Here is a 25,180-nt window from a genome sequence, read left to right as displayed (position 1 = left end):
AGGATTGGTGTCGTTGGCATCTATGAAATTTTGGGGGCTTGTGCCTGAGAAGGCCTTTGTTATGGAAGGTATCAGCGTCAAGCATTATAAACCTGGACCGTTCCCTTTCAGAAGCACAAGAAGAAATATTCATTATCCATATTTAAAGGGTCAAGGTCTCCCAAAACTAGGTGCAAGCTGGATGTACTTATAAAGCAGCTGCCGGGGACGGTTCATCTTTAGAGAAGTCACTGAAGTCGTAAAAAATTTTACTTTCCCCAAAACCATGTTCAGCGTCTTAGAAACTAGAGAGGTGGGGCCGGGCGCGGTGGCTCAAGCCTGTAATACCAGCACTTTGGGAGGCCGAGGCGGGTGGATCACGAGGTCAAGAGATCAAGACCATCCTGGTCAACATGGTGAAACCCCGTCTCTACTAAAAATACAAAAAATTAGCTGGGCATGGTGGCACGTGCCTGTAATCCCAGCTACTCGGGAGGCTGAGGCAGGAGAATTGCATGAACCCAGGAGGCGGAGGTTGTGGTGAGCCGAGATCGCGCCATTGCACTCCAGCCTGGGCAACAAGAGTGAAACTCTGTCTCAAAAAAAAGAAACTAGAGCGGTGGTTGCTTTGCCCACAGAAGACAGCTTCAGTTTCAGCATCTCTCATGTTATGCTCCTGAAAACAACTTCTGTTTGATACACTTTTCCCTTTATTGCCAGTTTAGTTTTTTTCATTTTTAATTTTTTTTTATTTTGTTGAACATTTTGGGTCCTTTTTTTTTTGAGATGGAGCTTTTCTCTCTTGCCAGACTGGAGGACAGTGGCACAATCTCAGCTCACTGCAGCCTCCACCCAGGTTGAAGGAATTCTCCTGCCTCAGTCTCCTAAGTAGCTGGGATCACAGGTGTATCCACCACACCCAGCTAATTTTTGTATTTTTAGTAGAGACGGGGTTTCATCATGTTGGCCAGAATGGTCTCAATCTCCTGACCTTGTAATCCGCCTGCCTTGGCCTACCAAAGTGCTGGGATTACAGGCATGAGCCACCTCGCCTGGCCCTATTGCCAGTTTAGTTTTTTCATTATTGTTTCTGTATTCAACGCTGTGTATGATTCGGATATAAACTGAGCCTTTCTGTTTTATATTGCTGTATTGTTTATGTGTTTTAGATATATATACATGTATGTACTATTTTCAGTTAGAAATGCATGTATTTTATAATTGAATGCTCTTCAGAGCACCTCTTCTCCTACAAAAAACAAGAAGACATTAGGCAAAAACAGAGGGTTGAGCAAAATATTAATTAGTGTCTGCTTTTTCCTGAAATCTCCACTAAAGTGATGGGGTCTAGGGGTAATCGAACAAGGACAGGGTGAATTGAACAAGAACAACATTTTGGAAACTGGGAAGCAGATAAAGGAGTGGTACTGATTTGACAGACCCAGAGAAGTCAAATCCTAAACCAGCAGTGGAGACACAGAGAATGGTGTAGTTAGCACTATTAAGACGTGAATACCTGGCAGGGCCGGGCACGGTGGCTCACACCTGTAATCCCAGGACTTTGGGTGGCTTAGGTGGATGGGTCACTTGAGAGGCTGAGGCTGCAGTGAGCCACAATTGCGCCATTGCTCTCCAACCCGGGTAACAGTGAGACTCCATCTCTAAAAGAAAGAAAAAAAAATTGGGGTACCTGGACTTCATGACTTTTTTTCTATGTGTTTGACGAAAGCATAATACACTTTGTAACCCACCTTTCTTATTTCACAGTGCATTGATACTGTATATCTTGTTAATTACTGTAAATATTTCTATGGATGCATTCCATGGTTTTTCAAAATTAATTTCCCAGTGTTTGGACATTATTGTTTATTATTTTAAACAATTCTTAGGAAAATCCTTACCCTAATAGTAAAATAAATTTCTTTTTTTTTTTTTATTTGAGACGGAGTTTCGCTCTTGTTACCCAGGCTGGAGTGCAATGGCGTGATCTCGGCTCACCGCAACCTCCGCCTCCTGGGTTCAGGCAGTTCTCCTGCCTCAGCCTCCTGAGTAGCTGGGATTACAGGCATGCGCCACCATGCCCAGCTAATTTTTGTATTTTTAGTAGAGATGGGGTTTCACCATGTTGACAAGGATGGTCTCGATCTCTTGACCTCGTGATCCACCCGCCTCGGCCTCCCAAAGTGCTGGGATTACAGGCATGAGCCACCGCGCCCGGCTAATAAAATAAATTTCTAAAAGTGGGATTGTTGAAATAAAGGTTTTGTGAGGGTCACTGATAAAAATTACGGTACTGTCTCCTGGATAGATGTACCAAGTCTTACTCTTACAATTAAAATATATGTATTTAAAAAAAAAAATCAGAGCCCCATCCTTAGAAACCCACATATATGCAGCTACATGAATTTATCAGAAACAATAATAGAAGGCTCATGCTTAATTAAGTTGATAAGCTTTAGACATAATTCAAATGAAAGTCAGATTTAGTGCCCGAGTTGTGGTCTCTAAATACCATTTTCTTCAAAGGAGCCAGACTCCTTTGGATAATTTGCTAATTCCAAGTATAAGAAAGAAATGTACAAGAAGAACCTAGGAAACATTCTTTTGTACCAGAGCTCTATCAGAAAGATTAAGGAGTCACCTTGAAGCTACCACGGGCCAAAACTGAGATAACTTTAGCATCAGCAAGGATACTATCAGCAAGAGATAGAAACTCATTGTATTATGTTTAACTCTATGAGTTAATAATGGTAGTGGACAGAGTCATAGTTACCTTTGGGATCTGCTTTTAAAGACATTCCAGCTAATAAGACAAATGATAGAATTAGGGTATCACCATTTTACTCCCCAACAATTAGTGATCTAGACGGTAGTCACCAGTGACTGCTAACCTCGTGAAGAGTGAGCAGTCAGATTTTGTGCCTCCTAATGGAAGTACATAGGCCACCTAAGAAGCAGTTCTGCTAAAAGTCACATCTGATCATGATTAAGCCTCCAGCTCTAACTTCATTAGAAATACTGGGAACAGAGAGACGGATGCTACACAAGGGACTCAATCAGCAAAACCCAGACTCTGGAAAACTACAAGACCAATGGCCCTGCTTCTTCAACAACAGAAATGCAAGGAGAAAAGACAATGACGGGTTAGAGGAGACGGAAGAGGTATGTCCGTCAAGATAATTATGGACTTATTTGGATACTGATTTAAACAAACTGTTGACACCATAGAAAAATGTGAAAATTAGATATTTGATATTAAGGTTTTTAATCATTATTTTTAGGTGTGATAGTTTTGTTACATTTTTAAAGGACCCCTTTTAGAGATGCAAATTCAAACACTTAAAAATGAACTGATGTATAAGTTTTTGCTTAAAAATAACTGAAGGATTGAAGTTGGCTAGTGTGTGTGGATATAGTTGAAACGAGATTGTGAGTTGAGAATTACTGCAGCTGGTGTTGGGCACTGGGGATTTATTTTACTATTTTCTCTATCTGTGTTTATATTTGAAAGTTTTTCCATAAAAGTTTTAAAAATGTAGCCGAGCATGATAACTCACGCCTGTAATCCCAACACTTTGGGAGGCCCGAGGTGGTAGGATCACTTGAGTTCAGGAGTTACAGCCTGAGCAAGATAGCAAGACCTCATCTCAAATAAAGAAAAAAAAAAGTTTAAGTGTGAATCCTATTCATATAGAAGCTGATATATTACTGTTTTTAGTTTAGCAGTAATTCATGATAATGACCTGTATTCATAATGATTTTCAGAATGATTGCTTTAGTGGAATTAAACTTGAACCAGTCAAGCTAACATAATTAATTCTATTCTGCTCTAGTTACAGTGAATAATTAATTGATTGTAACTGCTAGGGTGAACTCTTGAAGCTATCAGTCATCCAGCAGTTTTAGCAAGTAGACCATTGGGTGTCTGCTCTCTCTCTGTCTGTCGTGGAGCTACTCACTGCCGAAGCACAGTACTCGTTTTCTGTTAAACATGTCAGGGAGTGTGGTCAGCTTATCCACATTCAGTCTTTGTGTCCCATGTTGGCGTAAATGTTCAGTAGCTCAGTACAGTAAACTAGATTCTTCTGCCCTTGTTTAGATGATCATGTTCCCTGGAGGTGGAAATAGATCTTTAAAAAGATACCCTGTAGTTGTTTGTTCTCAGTGTAAAATGAGAATAATTTGATAGAGTGTAGGTTGTCCTATATAAAAAGTGCTTCCATTTGCATGAGATTTAGAAATCATTTTGGAAAAATGAAGGCTCTTTGGTTATACTGAGCAAATTAAGCAATTTTATTCTTTGTTTTCAATGAATATTTTACTGTTTTTCTTCCCTTGTCCTTTGGGTATGGGAATTAGCCTTTGTATTTCTAAATCCAACAGGTCGATTTTTATAAATTAAGGTGTCAGTATATTCCTCATTCGTTTTGTGATCGTGGTTGGTTTTCATTTTTCTTAAAAGCATCTGTAATTTAAGTGAACTGACCTGTTAACCATTTTCCTCCTCACTTGAGACATATCAGAGATGTTTGGAATTCTTTGGCTCTTACGGTGTGTGTTTTCTGATGTGCATTGACCAGTTACCTTACTCATTAACAGACACTACTTAGACACTTAATTGTGCCAGGGTTTTGGCTAGATGATAAGAACTTAACAATGTTCCTGCCCTGGTGAAGCTTATGGTCGTGGGGTGAGACAGATACCACATAATCATGTGAATAAATGTGCAGTTTCAGCTGTGATACATGCTGAGGGGGAGGTCTTGGGTGATCCAAGAGCTGATAATGCAGAGACAGGACTGAGAAAGGAGGGTGGGACATTGCCAGGAAGGTCAGAGAATTCCTTGTGAAAAAGATGCTTGAATCAAAATCTGATGGGTGAAGAGAGTTTAAATAGGTTGCATAGAATTTTTAATACTGTTGATTGGTTAAATACTGGGCACTGGATAGCTAAGTTTTCTTTGGGGAAAGGTATGTTTTTGCTCTTTATTACATGTCAGCCTAGTCATTCAGGTTTGGTTTTTTTTTTTTAATAATTTTTTATTTTTTGCTTTGCATTTTATTCATTTGCTGAAGAGCTGACATGAACGTTGGCAGATACCATACTTTGGAAAATATGATACCTGTTATTCTCACCGAACAGTCTGGGAGTTGTGAAAGGCACTTGGATTTTCAGACCTGGGCCTCTGTATCATGACTATTATAAATTTAGGATTAGGACATCTAGCCTCCTGCCAGGGTGAAGGAGGTGTCCCTGTGATCTGCTGCTCCCTGGAATTCTATACATCTTTCTCTCATAGGACAAACCACATTGCAATATAATCCTGCTTCATCTAAGCCAAACCCTTGAGAGAATCATCTGTACTCAGTGGCTCCTTCAGCTCTCATTCACTTATCAACCTACTGCAGTTTGTCTTCACAGCTCCCAAAGGACTGCAGTCCATGCCTTCAGGGAGCTCAGAGTCTAGGAAGGAAACTTGCAGTTACAATACAGAGGGGTTTGTGTTGGAAACGCTACAAACACAGGATGCCCTGGTAGCTTAGAGGAAATGCGTATGGAACATGGTAGTAGGTAGTAGGGAGCGCCAAGATGACTTCCCAGAGGAGAAAACCTGGAGCTGAGTTTCCGTAAAAGTTTGCTCTAACTAGTCCAGGCAACTGTCACAGGCTTCTAGAAGTGATGTAACCATCGGGCAGTTGACTGTTTTCCTGCTTTCGTGACTGGATTTGCTTTTCCTTTCCCCTGAATTGCGCTTTCCTTCTTGATTGTTCTGCAGGACTGGGCTTTATGAATCTCCATGAGCTTTGCTATATATAGTAGGTGTTCAATAAACATTTGTTTTGTCGTGTGCTTTGTAAGTAGGCAATGAAGCTGATTTCACAAGACAGGCACAAAAGTGAGTCTCATTACAACACATTACCAACCTTTACCATATCTCATTCTAAATCCTGTGGCAGCATGACCTCTTTCCCTCATCCCTGGATAGAAACGTTCTTTCAAAATCTAATGTGCATCGTATTTATAGACTATGAAACATACCCACCATGTTTCACACAAATGGAAAAGGCGTAACTTAGCTTTCGGGCATGTAACAACTCCTGAAAGAAGAGGAGATGTATTCAGAAAGCTCAAATTGGACATAAAAGGGGAGGCCCTAGCTTTGTGTTTGTGGATGAATGTTTTTTTCAGCTGAATCACTGATGGCGTTGCTTACTTGGCTATTTCATAGTGAAAGGTGGAAGTTAAATGTTTTCCAGATGACATTTTCCTGCAGTAAGACGCCAGATTAACATTTTCCAGTTTTCACAAAATTCTAGGTTGTTGTTGTTTTTTTTAATAACAAATAGGTTTTTAGACAAATATTCAGGAAAAAACAGGAGGTATAAATTCCAGGGTCAAATGGAAATGCTGAGTTACATGGGTTTTTATTTTGTTTTATTGATTGATTTTTTTAACGAGGTACTTAGAGTCTCTAATGAGCTAGCACTCACTGCGATCTGTAAAAGCATCTTACACTATGCATTTCTCCCAAACTCGTGAACTCTTCTGCTATTTTCTCCCCCGAAGACTGAGTTCTGTAGAACACGCTGGGTATTACTGCTTAGATGGCTGATACTGTGTAGCGTTCCCTGCCAGGGACAGCTTCTCCTTACCTAAGCAATTCTCACTGGGCCGGGACTTCCACATCTCGTTAAGACACTTGGCACTGACAGTGGGGTTGCAGAGATGCTCAGGACAAGCAGGTTAGCCTACTCCCTCACTCTCAAAGCAGCTCTGCTCTCTGGGGCACGCATCAGAATTACTTGGCACAGTGGTCTCCAACTTTTTCTTTTTTTGAGATGGGTTTTCTATAGGCCAGGCTGGAGTGCAGTGGCACCATCGTGACCCACTGCAGTCTCCACTTCCCATAGTTGGGATTACAGGCACATGCCACCGTGCCCAGCTAAAATTTAAAAACAGTTGTAGAAGTGGGGCTCTTGGTATTTTGCCCAGGCTGATCTCAAACTCCTGGCCTCAAGCAGTCCCCCCACCTTGACCTCCCAAAGGGCATGAACCATCACATCCAGCTGGTCTCCAAGTTGTTTGATCTTTTATCTCATATTTAAAAATCTTGACACTCCTAATATGGAAATATTTATTTATAAATAATATGAATGTTATTGTGCGATTATTATGTTTTAAAATATGCCACAATTTGGCCGGGCGCAGTGGCTCACGCCTCTCATCCCAGCACTTTCGGAGGCCCAGGCGGGTGGATCACGAGGTCAAGAGATAGAGACCATCCTGGTCAACATGGTGAAACCCTGTCTTTACTAAAAATACAAAAATTAGCTGGGCATGGTGGCGCATGCCTGTAATCCCAGCTACTAGGGAGGCTGAGGCAGGAGAATTGCCTGAACCCAGGAGGCGGAGGTTGCGGTGAGTCGAGATCACGCTATTTGCACTCCAGTCTGGGTAACAAGAGCGAAACTGTGTCTCAAAAAAAAAAAAAAAAATAAAGTACGCCACAATTTTAAGGGATACGATAAAAAATTAATGGAAATCACAGTATTTCTTCCCTCATTTTAGTAGGCTTTTTGCACTCTCTCATGTGTACCCAATCCACTTTGTAAGCCTCAGGCTTTTGAGATAGAATCTACTTATCTTATAAGCCAACTGGCTCTCACCCTCCCTGCATTCCTGGGTCAAGTTTGTTTTCCAGTGAAGCACTCTGCAGCCATTGAAGAATGCAGGCCGCCCGCAGGCATTTGCTTCTAAAGAAGTCCGAGAAGTACTAAGTGGAAGAAGCAAGTGTGCATGTATATGTGTGGTCGGGTTTCTTCTGTGAAACCTTTTTACATTTGTAAAAATGTATAATTTATTCAGAGAAAATCTCTAGATTGATACATTGAAAACTGTTGAGTTATTTCTGAGCACTGAGATTGAGGGTCTTGGGAGAGTGAGAAGATTTTTATTTTTTACTTTTTACCCTTCACTGCTTGAATTTTTAATGAACTGGATTCTTTTTATAATAAATAATTTTTAAAGTCACTAAATATATTATGATGTCAGCTATGTCACAATGCATTGCCAATGTTGATTGTTGAAGCTGGGCGATGGGCATGTTGGGTTTCATTATTCTTCTCCATTTTTATGTGTTTTTGAATATTTCCATAATAAAAATTTTAAACAAAAAACACATTGCAAAAGAATCTATAGAAATACACTACATAGTTAACAATGGTTATTTTAAGGGTGGGAGGACGGAAGGAGGGTTGAGTAGAATTTCAGATAACTTCTGCCTCAAATGTTTTATAATGGGAAAAACCACTGATACATACACACAAATACACTCGCACACACTGTAGAGCCAGCAGTGCAAAGAGTTTCATGTGTAGAAAGGAGTAGAAAATACCCGATTTCCTAGACAAATGTGAGTTCCCAAGGGAATTTACAAAATAAGTGGGCAAGCCAAGAGTGTTCAATATGTAGGTCTTGGCTGTTCCGTATTATCTCTTTTGTGTTTCTGAGATGAAATCTCACTCTGTTGCCCAAGCTAGAGTGCAGTGGCACGATCTCGGCTCACTGCAACCTCCACCTCCTGGGTTCAAGTGTTTCTCCTGCCTCAGCCTCCTGAGCAGCTGGAACTGCGGGTGCCCGCCACTATGCCCGGCTACTTTTTGTATTTTTAGTAGAGACAGGGTTTCATTATGTTGGCCAGGTTGGTCTTGAACTCCTGACCTTGTGATCTGCCTGCCTCTGCCTCCCAAAGTTCTGGGATTACAGGCGTGAGCCACCGCACCTGGCCCCATATTAAGATCTGAAGGCTTGTTTTATAAAAGGATTTTTGGGCTTGTTATATAATTAAACAAAGGTGAAACTCCACAGCATAGCCAAATGCCCCTGCACAGTCTCAGCAGCAGCAGGGAGGGCACAGCTAGCCGTCTGCCATGAATGATTTACACTTTTAGCTGGTTACCAGGCTCCATAACATGAAAAGACAGTGTCTTAAAGTAGAGTACCTAATTATAGCTCTCACATGGGGTCCACGGGAGTTCATATGTAAAGGACATTTTCTGTTCCTGACTGCAGTGCTAGGCTGCCTTCCTAGACACATGGACTCTATAAAGGGAAATGATGGTCCATTAGCCGTGTGACCTTGTAAAAGCTAAGCTCTGGGTCCCTCATCTGTGAAACAAGGATAATAGTATTAGCCACCTCAGGGCACTGTGATCAAGATTAAAGTAGAAGGTATGTAAGGCACCTTGCATATGGTGAACACGCAAATATCAGCCATTGTTGTCACGTGAAAAACTGCTTACCGAACCGGAGCATTTAGCTGGTGAGCAGGCGTCCCCTGATTTTAAGTATCTTCTCAAACAGACATGTGGTTAGGGATGCTTTGTTTCTAATTAATTTTATTACCCTCACCTAGTTTAGGAATGGTCATGTCACCAAATGTTGGCCAGTGAGATAAGAGGGGCTGTCTTCTGCGTGGACTCCAGCCTGGGCAAAAAGAGCAAAACTCCGCTATGTCTATTTTCCATTCTCTGGATGTTACCGTGTCTGCTGCTGCAGTAGGCGACAGCCTGAGGATGAAGCCAACGTCGAGGATGGTGGAGCAGAGACAGTGAAAAACACTGTATCTTCACGACATTACCAAGTGGACCAGTCAACTCTCCCTGAAGCCCGCTCTACCTTGGAACTTCCTTTTTTGTGTGTGAGATTTAGAAAACAAAGCAAAACCAACCAAACAAAAAGGGCTGGGATGTGAATGAGGCTTCAGACCACAGCAGAATCCTATCAGAGAGCTGATGCAAGACTGTCTTCCCGCCTGGGAACCCTATCAGAGAGCCCTAAGGAAGGGGCCCGGGGGAAGGTCCTCATGAGCGTTTGGGTCTCCCTGGTTCTTGAGGAGCTGACCAGATGGGTTGAGTTGCCTTCACTGCTGTGAAGGTGTCAGAGAGAGGTGAGGAGACCAGAAGGGGCAGAGAGGCTTCCTCCTAGTCCCTTGCCAGAGGACTGGTAACCCGTATGCTTCTAAGCTCGAGCCTGGGAGGCCGAGACTGCTGTTCCTTCTATCAGGCTGCTAATGTTGTCTCATGGTACCTCAGTATCTGGAACAGAGCCCCAGTGAACAAACAAAGGAAAAGAAGATTCCTAATAGAGTCCAGTAGCCAGGGAGAATTACAAGCAGAACCCTTAGTACAGAAATAGCTGCTGGCATAGGCAACTTGAACCAAAAAATGAGAAAAGGAGATAGAAGGGCAGTACAATAAAACTGATTTTCTGGAACCAAAAAGGGATGATATTGAACCAGAGCTTTTAAAAGACAAATGGAAGGAGAAAGTGGTGACTGTTGATGTCTGAATTAGTGTCAGAGAAACATTTATCTGAAAGCATCGCGCAAGATTACAAAGAGATAGTAAAAATCCAAAATAGAGAGATGTGACCCAAAATGTTTAAAAAGTTTCTGAGATGAAGAGAGAGACTTGTCTCTCAGAGTTTCAGAAGCTGGGCATGGTGGATCATGCCTATCATCCCAGCATTTTGGGAGGCAAAAATGGGAGGATAACTTGACGCCAGCAGTTTGAGACCAGCCTGGGTAACAAGTGAGATCCTGTCTCAAGAAACAAAATGACAACACAGAGGAGTTCGAGGAAGGACTGATGACCAGAAGACGTGCTACTAGGCATATTATGTCTCTGAGCTACAAGAATAAAGAAAAATCTTAAAAGCTTATTTAAGGGCCAGGCATGGTGGCTCATGCCTGTAATCTCAGCACTTTGGGAGGCCAAGGTAGATGGTTTACTTGAGGTCAGGAGTTCGAGACCAGACTGACCAAAGTGGAGAAACCCCATCTGTACTGATAATACAAAAATTAGGCGGGCATGGTGGCACATGCCTGTAATCCCAGCTACTCGGGAGGCTGAGGCATGAGACTTGCTTGAACCTGGGAGGCAGAGGTTGCAGGGAGCCAAGATTGTGCCATTGGACTCCAGCCTGGGCAAAAAGAACGAAACTTTGTCTCAAAAAAAAAAAAAAAGTTTCTACAGGGAAGAACAAGCTACTTCTAATGAAGAAAGAGTCATCCTGGCAATGGACTGTTTACTTACAACACTGGAAGCTACAATAAGGAAAACTGCCACCCACTGAGGGCAAAGGACTATATGGAAATTCACCTAGGCAGACCTACAGCTTGGCCCCCCATATCTTCAGTTCACTCTTTAAAAAGCATCCAAGAATATGTTACCAGTTCCTTTTACTTGGTGAAAAAATAAACTGTTAAAGTCTTCAATAGACTTAGGAAGGACCAGAAAAATATCAAATCTTAGCATAACAGTGAAGGGGATCATCACCCAAATGAAAATGTTTTGCCAGCTCCTGGATACTCAAAGGCCAGAGAAGCCCATCTTTCCGCTGTGGATGTTACTGGGTCCTCCACGCTGTAAAAGTCCATTCTTTTTCTGAGTTGATCACATCACCATCTGCCTTGACGACTCTTCTAAAAACAGTCTGGTGCTAAAAATAATAAGTGAATCTCAGCAAATCTGGCTATCAGAGGTGGGTGGGAAGGAGGGAAATGTTCCAAAGTTCTCATCTGGGTAGTAGCTGTGCAACTGGTAGGGGAAGTGAAAGTATTCTTAAGTTTGGGATGGGGAGTGGAAGCAGTGGACAAATAGTGTTTGGTGGGAGAAGTATGCGTCTGATTTTTATATGATGGTAAATAAACATGTATCTGATTATCAGCAACAGGAAAGGGAAAATAGCTGGAAGAAGAATGAAAATCTACAAGAGAAGTATTATCAAGAAGATGGAAAGGGGAACTATTAATTTGATCAATCTGCAATAATAAGGGTAAGTAAAAGCAGAAAATATTTGGTAAAGTAAGCCAAAAACTATGATAGTAAGAGTCCAATCATTTCACTAAATGTAAATGGAATAGATTTTCTTATTAGAAGTCAGAAACACTTAGTTTGAGTTAAAAATATAAATAAGCTAGCTATACTCTGTCTAGAGGAAAAATATTTAAAATTTTTAAAGAAACTAAGTATAAAGAAAAGTTAAAAATAAAGAGATGAACAAATATACCAAGAAAATATAATGCAAAAGAAAATGAGATTAGCAAAATTAATTGTCAGACAAGGAGGAATTAAAGGTTAGAAACACTATAAGAGGAATATTATCTAACAATATAATGCACATTTTGTGAAGCAGAATTAACATTAGTAAACTTATGTATACCAATCTCTGTGACTATAAACACAATTTGATCAAAATGGAGTAGATTTTAAAACTTTTAAGAATCATACCTAATATACAAAAAACAAGGCTATAGAAGAATAATACAATCAACATACTTAGTAGATATATTATCTTAAATTTCTCAAGTAAAACAGGATTTTTTTACCTATCCAACAGAATGTTATAAAAATTGACTATGTACTTGATCACAAAGAAAGGTTTAGCAAATACAGAAATGAGAGATTTTTGTAGCCACCTTCAGTAAAACTAGAAATAAATAAAAGTGATCAGAACAGCCTATTTATAAATGGAGGAATACTTCCTGGATGCTCTTTGGATCGAAGAGCCATATAAACCTGATACTAAAAATCTACAGTGAAAAGAATGCTTTATATTAACATCTGTATATTACAGGCTTACATACTATTATTAATAAAGAAGAATGACTAAAAATAAAAGTACTATTTGCTTTTCTATGGAACAAGTTCCATGGAAAGAACAAAATAAAGCCAAAGAAAATGAGGAATAAATGAATATAAACAGAACTGGGACTACAGAGAGGCAAGCATGAGCCCAGGGCACAAAATCAGAGCAAACAGTGTGCAGGTGCCAGCCCTGGGACCCAGGCACCTCTCTCCCTAGGAAGCACCTGATCTCACAGGCACATTAAGAGAGCGGCTGGCTCTTGCACGGTATGGCTTCCTTCAATTTTGTGACCTATGTGCCTTGCTTCGCTCACCCTAGTTCTGGCTGACTAGAATAGTAAAAGCTTCCTTCCTGGGGAGGAAAGAGCATTTTCTTCTTTCTCTTCTCCCTCCTCTCCCTCCTCTTCCTCCTCCTTCTCCTCCTTTTTCTTTCACCTTCCCCTTCTCCTTTCTTATTCTTCCCTCCTTCCTTCCTTTTCCTTCTCTTCCTCCTCTTCTTTTTTTAAAATGGATAAAACTCATAATAACCCAGATGTAATTTATACTTATTATTGTGATCTTTGAGTTTCACTACTGTTAATCCCAGCCTAGAAGACAGGGGAGCCAAAACAGTTCTTAGAAAAATGAGACCTCTTACTTTCTTTTATATTCCTAAGTCAATAGCCCTATTTCATGGGCCCACACATGTCATTATATGTCGTTATTGAAAAATACAAATAGTAATAAGACTCTCTGTACATGTTTTTGTTTTTTGAGGCAGAGTTTCATTCTTGTTACCCAGGCTGGAGTGCAATGGCGTGATCTTGGCTCACTGCAACCTCGCCTCCTGAGTAGCTAGGACTACAGGTGTGCACCACCATGCCCAGATAATTTTTGTATTTTTACTAGAGATGGGGTTTTACCACGTTGGCCAGGATGTTCTCAATCTCTTGACCTTCTGATTCGCCTGCCTCAGCCTCCCAAAGCACTGGGATTACAGGTGTGAGCCACTGCGCCCAGCCAGACTATCTGTACATCTTATTTCATTTAGAATGTCAAGGTGCGCTGGGTGCAGTGGCTCATGCCTGTAATCCCAGTATTTTGGGAAGCTGAAGTGGGAGGATCACTTGAGATCAGGAACTTGAGACCAGCCTGAGCAAGGTGGCGAAACCCTGTATCTACTGAAAATACAAAAATTAGTTCGGGGGTGGTGGCTCATGCCTGTAATCCCAGCACTTTGGGAGGCCAAGGCGGGTGGATCACCTGAGGTCGGGAGTTCAAGACCAGCCTGACCAACAAGGAGAAATCTTGTCTTTAGTAAGAATACAAAATTAGTCAGGTGCAGTACTGCATGCCTGTAATCCCAGCTGCTTGGGAGGCTGAGGTAGGAGAATCGCTTGAACCTGGGAGGCGGATGTTGTGGTGAGCAGAAATTGCACTGCTACACTCCAGCCTGGGTAACAAGAGTGAAACTCTGTCTCAAATAATAATAATAATAATAGGAAAAAAAGAGAGAGAGAAAGAAAGAAAATACAAAAATTAGCCCAGTGTGGTGAAGTGCCCCTGTAGTCCCAGCTACTGGGGAGGCTGAGGCAGGGGAATCACTTGAACCCACGAGGCGGAGGTTGCAGTGAGCCGAGATAGCACCATTGCATTCCAGCGTGGCGACAGAGCTAGACTCCATCTCAAAAGAGAAAAAAGAAAAAGAAAAAGAATGTCAGGGTATAAGGTAGAAAACAAACAAATGTGGGCTATTTGGTGATCATCCACCAGGCAGGGAATGAACCTACCAATTACTCAAGAATTGAACAAAGTTAAAATTGTTTTAAATGTGCTTTCTAAACAGATTCCACATAAGTATGCTCTTAAGGAGAATATTGCTAGAAATTAGGAGGAAGAGTATCATTCTCCAAAACAGTTTCTCTTGATAGTTAACTGAACTATTGAGCATTTCAGTGTTTTCCCTTTTGTGGGTTATACGTAGATTTAATGTTGGATAGAGCTCTACATGGCATTTCTGTAGTTTATCCTGTTTTCTGTGATAAATGTGTCCATTGCTTCAACTACCCTAGGAAGAATGATTAGAATTTTGGAGTTTACTTTTGGAGTATTGTGTGTGCTTTAAGGTTATGTCTTCATTTACTCATTATTATTCTCTTACATAACTTTGTGCCTCTCTTGCCTGAAGATATTTCACAAAAATAATTTTAATAAATGTTATATGCAAAAGGCAAGTAAAAGCTGAAAATCTAAGAATATTACATGCAAAAGCACAAGGACCAGATGGTTTCACAGCTGAGTTTTAAAAAGATTTGTTAAAAAAAGATCATCACAATATTATCTAAACTATTCAAGGCCATAGATAAAAGCTGTAGAATATCAAAGCATGAAATGATAGGCTCCCTAAAAACGGTGTGGATTAATTTCATTTATGAGGGCAGGCGAGGTGGCGCAAGCCTGTAACCAGCACTTTGGGAGGCTCCAGCACACAGGATCACCTGAGGCCAGGAGTTTGAGAACAGCATGGCCGACATGGTAAAACTCCATCTCTACTCAAAGTACAAAGATTAGCTGGGCCTTGTGGCCCGTGCCTGTAATCCTGGCTACTCGAGAGGTTGAGGCACAAGAATCGCTTGAACCCAGGAGGTGCAGGTTTCAGAGAGCTGAGATTGTGCCCCTGCGCTCCAGCCTGGGTGACAGAGCAGGACCCTCTGAAAACAAAAACAAAAACAAAAATTTCACTTATGAAAACGAAGGCAAAATTCTAACTAAAAGCAAGGAAAGTCCAGCAAAGTTATGAAAAAAACACATGGTAATCAAGGAAGGTTTCCTCCAAGAATGCAAATGTGGCTCAGTATCAGGAAGCGTACCAACATAGTGTAATCTATGAATAAAGAAGGAAGAGGCCGGGTGAGGTGGCTCGGCCTGCAATCCCAGCACTTTGGGAGGTTGAGGTGGGTGGATCAGTTGAGGTCAACTTGGGTTGCCAGTAAGGGGGGAAAAATGAAATAAACAATATAAACTGTGGTGGTTAGTGACGAAGTGGTTGTACAACGGAAGATTCTAGTATAACAAGGAACGAATAGCATTAATATTAATTTGATCAGGTGGACAAGTACAGAATAAACAACCAAAAGCTGTTCTTTTTTTTTTTTTGAGACACAGTCTCACATTGTCACCCCAGCTGGAGTGCAATGTTGTGATCTCGGCTCACCGCAACCTCTGCCTCCTGGGTTCAAGTGATTCTCCTGTCTCAGCCTCCCTAGTAGCTGCGATTACAGGCACGCGCCACCACATCCGGCTAATTTTTTTGTATTTTTAGTAGGGATGGAGTTTCACTGTGTTGGCCAGGCTGGTCTTGAACTCCTGACTTTGTGATCCACCTGCCTTGGCATCCCAAAGTGCTGGGATTACCGGCATGAGCCACTGCGCCCGGCCAGGCTGTTCTTTATAAGGTGTTTTTAATAAGGTCCGTAAGATAGAAATGGAATGGAACGAAGGGTTCCATCAAACTCAGGACAAAAAATTAAAATACTCAGAAAAAAACACCACGAACTTTTATTGAAGGATATGAAATAAGATCCAAAGAAATGAAAACCATATGGTGTCCCTCAGATGGAACATTTCACATAGTAAGAAAATTGGTTCTCTTTGTACTGATTTCTATATTTCACGTGACTCCCAATTAGAATATTTACAGAGATTTTAGCAAAATTACTGTAAAGTCCATATGAAAGACCAGATGCTTGAAAATATGCTATAAATAAAACCACCGTAAATGGTAATTTAAAGACTTTGAAATCTATTGAGTGTGATTAGAACAGAAGTAAAGAGATCAATGTGGCAAAATAGAGAGTTAAGAAATAGTTTACAGAGACTTTAAATTCGTGATAAAAGTGGGACCTCAATTCAGCATGAAAACATTTATTTAATAAATAATGTTGGCTCTACTTGTATCCGTATAGAAGAAAATAAAGTTGTCATTCTATCTCACACCATATACAAAATAAATTTCAGATGAATTAAGGCTTTTGAGGGACAAAACCAAAAATCTCAGAAGAAAATGTTTATTTTCAACAATTTGCATTTCAGTGGTGACTTTAAGTTAGAAATTCCAGGTAATAGAAATGTTAGATTTTTTTGACCTCAAAGAAATTTGACTACCACAGCAAAGAATACTATAACTAAAATCAAGGTTGGGTGCAATGGCTCACGCCTATAATCCCAGCACTTTGGGAGGCCAAGGCGGGCAGATCACTTAAGGCCAGGAATTTGAGACCAGGCTGGGAAACATGGTGAAACCCCATCTCTACCCAAAATATAAAAATTAGCCAGATGTGGTGGTGCATGCCTGTAATCCCAGCTACTCTGGAGGCTGAGGCAGGAGAAGCACCTTGAACCTGGGAGGCGGAGGTTGCAGTTAGCTGAGATTGTGCCACTGCCCTCTAGCCTGGGTGATAGAGCAAGACTCTGTTTCAAAACAATAATAAAATAAAATAAAACAAAATAAAATAACCTATAACTAAAATCAATAAAGGAATTGACTTAGTTATTTGCAAAGAAGCTGAAAGATAAAAGGTGAATACATGTCATAAATATGTAGTTCTTACAAACTGGCGAGAAACAGAAGGATTCTAACAAAATGGAATTTGAACAATTCATTCACAGTAAAGCAAATTCAATAAACATATGGAAAGATTCTCAAACTCAGCAGTAGGTAGGGAAATGTGGAGTCACAATGAAGTCACCACTTGAACCCATTAGACTAGCAAAAACTCAAATGAGCAGTAAATATTTCTGCCTTGGAAAGAGGCAGGGAGTGGGGAATAGGTGCTCATACGCTGCTGGTGGAACTGCAAACTGTGGTAACGTTTTAGGAGATCAATATGGCAACATTTATTTGATTTAAAAATATATATCATTTGACTTAAAAATTCTACTAGTAGAAATAGTTCCCACGAATGGGTACATAGGGATACACGTATAAGGAAGTTAGATGCAGGCTCTTTCTTTCTTTCTTTCTTTCTTTCTTTCTTTCTTTCTTTCTTTCTTTCTTTCTTTCTTTCTTTCTTTCTTTCTCTTCCTTCCTTCCTTTCTTTTCTTTCTTCCTTTCTTTCTTTCTCTTTCTTCTTTCTTTCTCCTTTCTTTCTTTCTCTTTCTTTCTTTCTTTCTTTCTTTCCTTTTCTTTCTTTCTTCTTTCTTTTTTTTAATTTTTTTTTTGAGACGGAGTTTCGCTCTTGTTACCCAGGCTGGAGTGCAATGGCGTGCACAGCAACACAGGGACGCTCCTTCCCTAGCAGAGCTCGGCCGCACCTGTAATACTCTCTTCAGAGGAAGGCGTTAGGCTCCATCAGTGTTGCCCCAGCTATCTAAAGAGATGAATTTCCCCAGGTACTTGCTGAGAATAAAAATCTTTGGGATCTGTCCTTGACCCGAGGAATTCGAATCTCCAGGGGAGGAGTCTGGGAAGCTCTGTCTTTTAGAGCCCAGGTGATACATATCATCGGGGAGACCTGGGAAACTCTGCTGTACATCCACGCTGCTCAGCGTGTCCTGGGGACCAGCCGCCATGGCGTCGCCTGAGAGCTTGTCAGGAACGCCGGCTCTCGGGCTCTGCCCTAGACCTACGGAGTCAGAAATGCCATTCAGCAAGGCGCCTGTGAACAGCATGTGTTGACAGGTATGTTGTAGGTGACCCCTATGGTTATTCTCTAGTTCTATTTGGCAGGAAGAGACCTTCAAGACTCTGGAAAATTATTTTTGTGATAGACATCTTTGAAAAATAAAAATTGGCTGGGCATGGTGGCTAGCGCCTGTAATCCCAGCACTTTGGGAGGCTGCGGCTGGCAGATCACCTGAGGTCGGGAGTTCAAGACCGGCCTGACCAACATGATGAATTCCCGTGTTTACTAAAAATACAAAATTAGCTGGGCGTGTTGGCACATGCCCGTAATCCCAGCTGTTCGGGAGGCTGAGGTGGAGAATCTCTTGTTGCCGTGAGCTGAGATTGTGCCATTGCACTCCAGCCTGGGCAACAAGAGCAAAACTCTGTCTCAAAAAAAAAAAAAAAAAGAAAGAAAGAAAAGTAAAGTAAAAATTTATTCAAGGAACACAAAAAGATTTTGATGAACTGACTGAGACGGAAACTGAGCCAAGGTAAGAGGAGGCCAGCAGCTGGAAGAGATGACGGAGGGGGAAGTCACCCCGTAGCCAACCTGCCTTTGTTTCTGAACGGAATGAGGAAGCTGTGAACTCTTGTCTGGGACAGGTATGAGAGTTGAAGCTTCTGGTTTAATCTAGAGGCAAAAAATACTGATAAGAAGAGATAACTGTCACTTATTAACTCAACAAGCATTTAGGGGATGCCAGCTCCCAACTTGGAGCTACAAACATGCAGTGGAGGACACGTGGGAGCCAAGGAGAGAGCTTTGTGCTTTTGAAGGAACTGAGATGGGCAGTGTTGTCTAGACCTGCGGTTCTCAATCTTAGTGCACATTAGAATCACCTGGGAAGCTTCGAACAGTCTCGATATCCTGGCCCTGCCCCAGTCTAATTAAGTCAAAAATCTCTAGGTGTGGGGCTGAGGCGGGGCTAGTTTTTAAAGCTCCTCAGGCATTTCTAAAGTGCACGCTAAGCCTGGGTGATGTAGTGAGACCCCTGTCTCTACAGAAGATTTAGGAATTAGCCAGATGTGGCGGTGTGCCCCTGTAGTCCCAGATACTCGGGAGGATCAGGTGGGAGGATTGCTTGAGTCCCAGGAAGTCAAGGCTGCAATGACTGGGATTGCACCACTGCACTCCAGCTGGGTGACAGAGACTTCATCTCCAATACCTACATAATAAATAAAAATAAAAAATGAAGTGCAGGCTGGGTGGAGACTCCGTGGGTGGAGCTGGACAATGGCCTAGTGAGTGAGAGACAGAGAGAGAGTAGTGGGAGGCAAGACTGGGAAGAAAAGTAGGGGCTTGACTGGGGTCTTGAAGACCAGGGTAATTGTTTTGGACCTTTTCCAAAAAAATGTGGGAGGTCATTGGGAAGGTTTGTTGCAGAAAAATGACATATATTTTTTTTTTTTTTTAAAGATCACTCTGGTTGCTGTGTGGGGAAGGAATTGAGAGGGAGAGGGTCTGGGGGATGAGATGGAAAGTTGTTGTGAGTCTTGGTAAGCGATAGTTTGCCCTGGGCTGGATTGCTGGCAGTAGAGGTGGAGAGACATAGACATGCCTAAGAAATAAGAGGAGTTCATGGGATATGGTGATTATTGGGTTGTGAGGGGCCAAAGGGGAGGACATGTGATGGATGACTCACATGGAGAGTCCAGCAGCAGCAACTGGGTGGGTGGTAAAGACATTCAGGGAGAGAGATGACAGAGAGAACAGGGATGAGCAGGCTGCAGGGGAAGAAACGGCATGCATTCATCTCTGGATGCAGGAAGAGATGACACAGGGGAACTGTTGAGTGGACAATTGCATAATACGTGGGAATGAGGCTCTGGAGAGAAGGCCCAGGCTGGAGCTCTAAAGTGAGAATGGTTGTCCCATGTGGTTGGTCATAAATAAAGCCATAGGAGTGAGTGGGATTGCCTGCACGAGAGAACCATGTGAGCAGGAAAGGAGACCTGGGATTCCCTGGAATTGTTGAATGGAGGGCAGGGAGCAGCGCGGCGGTTGGGAGGAGGCTGGGACGTTGGAGGGCAATCCGTGGGGCACAAAAAGCTAAGGGCCAAGTGGAGGGCGGAGAGCGTCACTTACGTGACTGCCAGGCACTCAGCAGACAGAAAGATCTCCGTGGGCTGGCCGGGCCGGGAGGCAGCTAGTGAAAATAACTGGGCCTGAGTAGATAAATAGGACTTGGTTAGGCAGAGAAACTCCAGAGGAGAAAAGAAGAGGAGGAATGGATAAGAGAAGGGAGAGAATGAGATGTGTTGGGAGCCATTAGTCATGTGTAGATCATTGGGATTCGAGTAGAAACGTGTATTATAAGAAAAGTTTAGCTGGTAAATGGTCACTTTGGGGATTGACTTTCTTCAGTTTTCGTCTTGTGGTCTATTTTCCAACCCTCTGCCTTTCCTCTAGTCCAGCCTCTGTGGGAGTGCAAGCACAGCACTGGGCAGCTTTGCCCCTCGCCTTGCCACCCCACAGACATGGGCTGCAATAAATGCCTTTGCAGTATTTGCGACCAACACGACTCACGGTGAACACTGAGGACAGGGAGCTTTGCGAGGCAGCGGAGTGCATTCATTTTAACGTGGAATGGAGTGCTCGTTTCCTTCTCTCGACTTACTCACCTCCAAGAGCCCAGCTGCAGTGTGATCGACATTCAGTGTCTTTCCCGGTGCTCTTACACGCAGAAGCACAGATGAGCTTTTGCCTGAAAGGCAAAATGCTAGTGTTATCTTTCCTGAGTGGGCTCATAAATGCAGATTCGGTGGAGAGAGGGGTGTATAATCAGTTCACCAGCCAGCGTTTTGCATGTACAACGAACAGATGTGGTTGCATTATTCAGTTTCCCAATTTGACTTCCCTACTGGAATATGCTTAAGAAAATGTGATGAACACCCCCTGCAAGTGAAAATCATCCGCCGGCAGCAGAATTGGCAACCGCATTTGGACACGCCCCGAGGAGTGTCAGACGTTCCCGAGAACTACTCCTCATGTTGGAGGCTTGCTGGATTCTCTGCCCAAAATGTTACCATGTATTGTGGCACTTCAGGTTTCCTTACTAAAGATGAAATAATTTCTAATTATATTGCTTGTGAAACTGTTACTTTCGAAACCTATCACACTACAGTAGAAACATGTTTGTTGAGCTCTGCCCTTTATCTTCACACTGTGGAGGTGACATTCATGCTAAAATGCATGAGATGTGGACGGAGTGGAACGGTTAAGTCAGTGAACGTGTGTGTAGACTTTTGCTGGCACCTGGAGCTGCAGGGTGCCCTTCCTCTTTCCTGGGACTATCACAGCCTCACTTTTGTGATGGTGATTTTGTTGTTTCCTTTTCTCTTTGTTTTTTGAAACGGAGAGTCTCATTGCCCAGGCTGGAGTGCAATGTCAAGATCTCGGATCCCTGCAACCTCTGCCTCCTGGGTTCAAGGGATTCTTGTGCCTCAGCCTCCCAAATAGCTGGGATTACAGGTGTGCACCATGCCTGGCTAATTTCTGTGTTTTTAGTAGAGACAGGGGTTTTACCTTGTTGGCCAGGCTGGTCTTGAACTCCTGACCTCAAGTGATCCGCCTGCCTTGGCCTCCGAAAGTGTTGGGATTACAGGTGTGAGCCACTGCATCCGGCCTGTTATTGCTTTTATTTAGAGTTTTGCCACCTGTTTACCCATCCCTAACAATATAGGTTGGTTTTGTTTGTATCATACTATATCTATTTTTTATGTCCTTGTGCAAAGGCAAAAGGCATGAGTGCTTCCTTAAACGTTGCTCCCTAGATGCGTTGCTGCCTCACGCTGGCCCCAGCCCTGTTCTTGTGTGTGTGGAGCTTTGGTTCATCTTTCTTATGGCTGTATGACAGCCCATTAGCAAGACTATGCCCCAGTTCATTTCTGCGTTGTACCGGCAGACGTTTGGGCTGTTTCTGATGATTTCAAGGCTCATGCATGTCTCCTGGAATACATATGCGTGGACTCTGTTGTGTACGTAGCAAAGAGTGTTTCTCTGCTGTTTATTGAAAGTGATATTTTAAATTCCTTCTGGATTGTTAATGATAAAACCTGGCGATCCAATGCAAATATTTTATTGTAAACCTTAGTATTTTAGACATAATGGAAAATATTGTTCATTTTAGTATCAGTTTTAGACACATATTCACGCACATTCCCTCAAAGTGGGGACAAAGACTTTTGCAGGACAGAATGCTTCATTTGGAAACTTGGACCAGCTTTTCCTCCTATATCATACTGTATCTATTTTTTATGTCCTTGTGCAAAGGCAAAAGGCATGAGTGCTTCCTTAAACGTTTCCTCCCTCACCCCAAACTTTTTAGATTTCTAGGTCTTTCAAAGGGAAAGAAAAGTGAATCATGCAAGTTAATTTAAAAGTGATTAGTCAGAGGCAGACGTCTTTCCCGGATTTTTGTTTCCATGAGCCCCCGTTTACCCGGCTTTGGTGAAGGGAACGTGAATTATGGGCTGTGTAGAGCTGAGCCGATGTGCATGTTAGGTTAGGCTGATTAATGTGCATGGCATGTTCCTCTCTGAATTATGTAAAACACGTATCTAACTGATTACCATATTTAGTACCCGTTGTCACCATGTGCTCTGTGATAGAATTTGGTGATCAAAATATTATAATTTCACTTATTGGACAGTTTGAAATTTGACATCTAACTTTCTCAGTCAGTTCAGGCTTCTATAGCAAATTACCGTAGACTGGATGGCTTAAACAAGAAACATTTATTTCTTACTGTTCTGGGACCTGGGAAGTCCAAGATAAAGGTACCAGCAGATCTGGTAGTCTGGTGAGGGTTTACTTCCCGGTTTGCATAGAGTTGCCTTCTTGTATCTGCACATGTCAGAGAGTTCTGGTCCTTTATCCCCTATAAGGGCACTAATCCCATTTATGAGGGCTGCACCCTCATGACTTAATCACCTCCTAGAGCCCCACTTCCAAATACCATCACACTGGGGATAAATTTCAGTATATGAATTTTGGGTTGACTCCAACCTTCAGTCCATATAGCAAACTCTTTGAGATATTCCAAGTTTTTTGTTAGCTTTAGTCGCAAGCATGAGTAAGAGACAATAATTATATTTATTTAATTTGTAATTTCTTTTTTTTTGGGAGGAAGGGAGGAAGGCAGGAAGGGAGGGAAGGAGGAAGGGAGGGAGGAAGGAAGGGATGAAGGAAGGAAGGAAGGGAGGAGGGAGGGAGAAAGGGAGGAGGGAGGGAGAAAGGGAGGGAAGGGAAGGAAGGAAATCAAGCAATGAGGGAGACATTGCTGACCTGGATCTAGAGGTTTACAAGTTGATTTCTTTTTTTTTTTTTTTTTTTTTTTTTTTGAGAGAAGGAAAGAAAAAAAGAATGAGTAAAGGAGAGGAAGAAAGAGGAAGAGAAAGAGGGAGGGTGAACGGAAATATTGCTTTATTAAAAAAAATGGGTATTAATAATGGCCAATCAATGTTTCATTTAAACCTATGAGTAGGTGTGATGTGGTATTGACAAGAATGTATATTTTGTGTATTTGAAGTGGAGAGCTCTACAAATATTTATTAAGTTTACTTGTTCCGGATCTGAGTTCAAGTCCTTGATATCCTTATTAATTTTCTGTCTCATTGAATCTAAGTCTCTATGTATCTGGGTGTTAGGATCGTTAGCTCTTGTTGTTGCATTGATCCTTTTACCACTATATCTTTGTTGCTTTAAAATCTATTTTATCTGATACGAGAATTGCAACTCCTGCCTTTCATTTATTTATTTATTTATTTATTTTTGCTCTCCATTTGGTTGGTAAATCTCTCTCCATCCCTTTGTTTTGAGTCTTTGTGTATCCTTGCATGTGAAACAGGTCTGGATGTAACATGCCATTGGGTTTTTTTTTTTTTTTTTTGAGACGAAGTTTCGCGCTTGTTACCCAGGCTGGAGTGCAATGGTGTGATCTCGGCTCACTGCAACCTCCACCTCCTGGGTTCAGGCAATTCTCCTGCCTCAGCCTCCTGAGTAGCTGGGATTACAGGCACATGCCACCGTGCCCAGCTAATTTTTTGTATTTTTAGTAGAGACAGGGTTTCACCATGTTGACCAGGATGGTCTTGATCTCCTGACCTCGTGATCCACCTGCCTCAGCCTCCCAAAGTGCTGGGATTACAGGCTTGAGCCACCGCACCTGGCTGCCATTGGGTTTTGGCTGTATCTTTTGATTGGGGGATTTAGTCGATTTAAATTTAGGGTTACTGTCATTTGATGTTAACTGACTGTTTTATCCATTCGTTGATGTAAATTCTTCTTTATGTTGGTGCTCTTTACTTTTTGGTATATTTTTAGAAAGGCTAATACTGGTTGTTTCTTTCTGTGTGTAATGCTTCTTTCAGAAGCTTTTGTAAAGCAGGCCTGGTGGTAATGAAATCTCTGAGTACTTGCTTGTTCATAAAAGATTTTATTTTTCCTTCAGTTGTGAAGCTTAGTTTGGCTGGATATGAAATTCTGGGCTGAAGGTTCTGTTCTTTGAGGATGTTGAATATTGGCCCCCACTCTCTTCTGGCTTGTAGAGTTTCTGCTGAGAGATCTGCTGTGAGTCTGATGGGCTTGCCTTTGTGGGTAACCTGACCTTTCTCTCTGGCTGCCCTTAGTATTTTCTCCTTCGTTTCAACCCTGGTGAATCTAACGATTATATGCCTTGGGGTTGCTCTTCTTGAGGAATATCTTTGTGGTGTTCTCTGTATTACCTGGGGTTGAATGTTGACCTGCTTTGCTAGTTAGGAAAATTTTCCTGAATAATATCCTGAAGGGTATTTTCCAGCTTTGATTCATTCTCTCCGTCACATTCAGGTACACCTATCAAACGTAAATTTGGTCTTTTCACATAGTCCCACATTTCTTGGAGACTTTGCTCATTCCTTTTTATCC

The 25,180-nt window shown here is 41.9% G+C and overlaps 1 long non-coding RNA gene across 1 annotated transcript; it reads left to right on the top strand.

Annotated features, from left to right (window-relative positions):
• Window positions 1–3,002: 3,002 nt before the first annotated feature.
• LOC144577263 (uncharacterized) lies at window positions 3,003–17,995 on the top strand. The gene is made up of 3 exons (XR_013520666.1): window positions 3,003–3,141; window positions 11,710–11,817; window positions 17,857–17,995. It is a non-coding gene; the product is annotated as an uncharacterized LOC144577263 (long non-coding RNA).
• Window positions 17,996–25,180: the final 7,185 nt, after the last annotated feature.

Source organism: Callithrix jacchus, chromosome 8, assembly GCF_049354715.1.
Source record: "Callithrix jacchus isolate 240 chromosome 8, calJac240_pri, whole genome shotgun sequence".
Taxonomy (NCBI): Eukaryota; Metazoa; Chordata; class Mammalia; order Primates; family Cebidae; genus Callithrix; species Callithrix jacchus.
The sequence above is the reverse complement of the archived record's forward strand: the minus strand, read 5'-3'. Positions and strand labels throughout refer to the sequence as shown.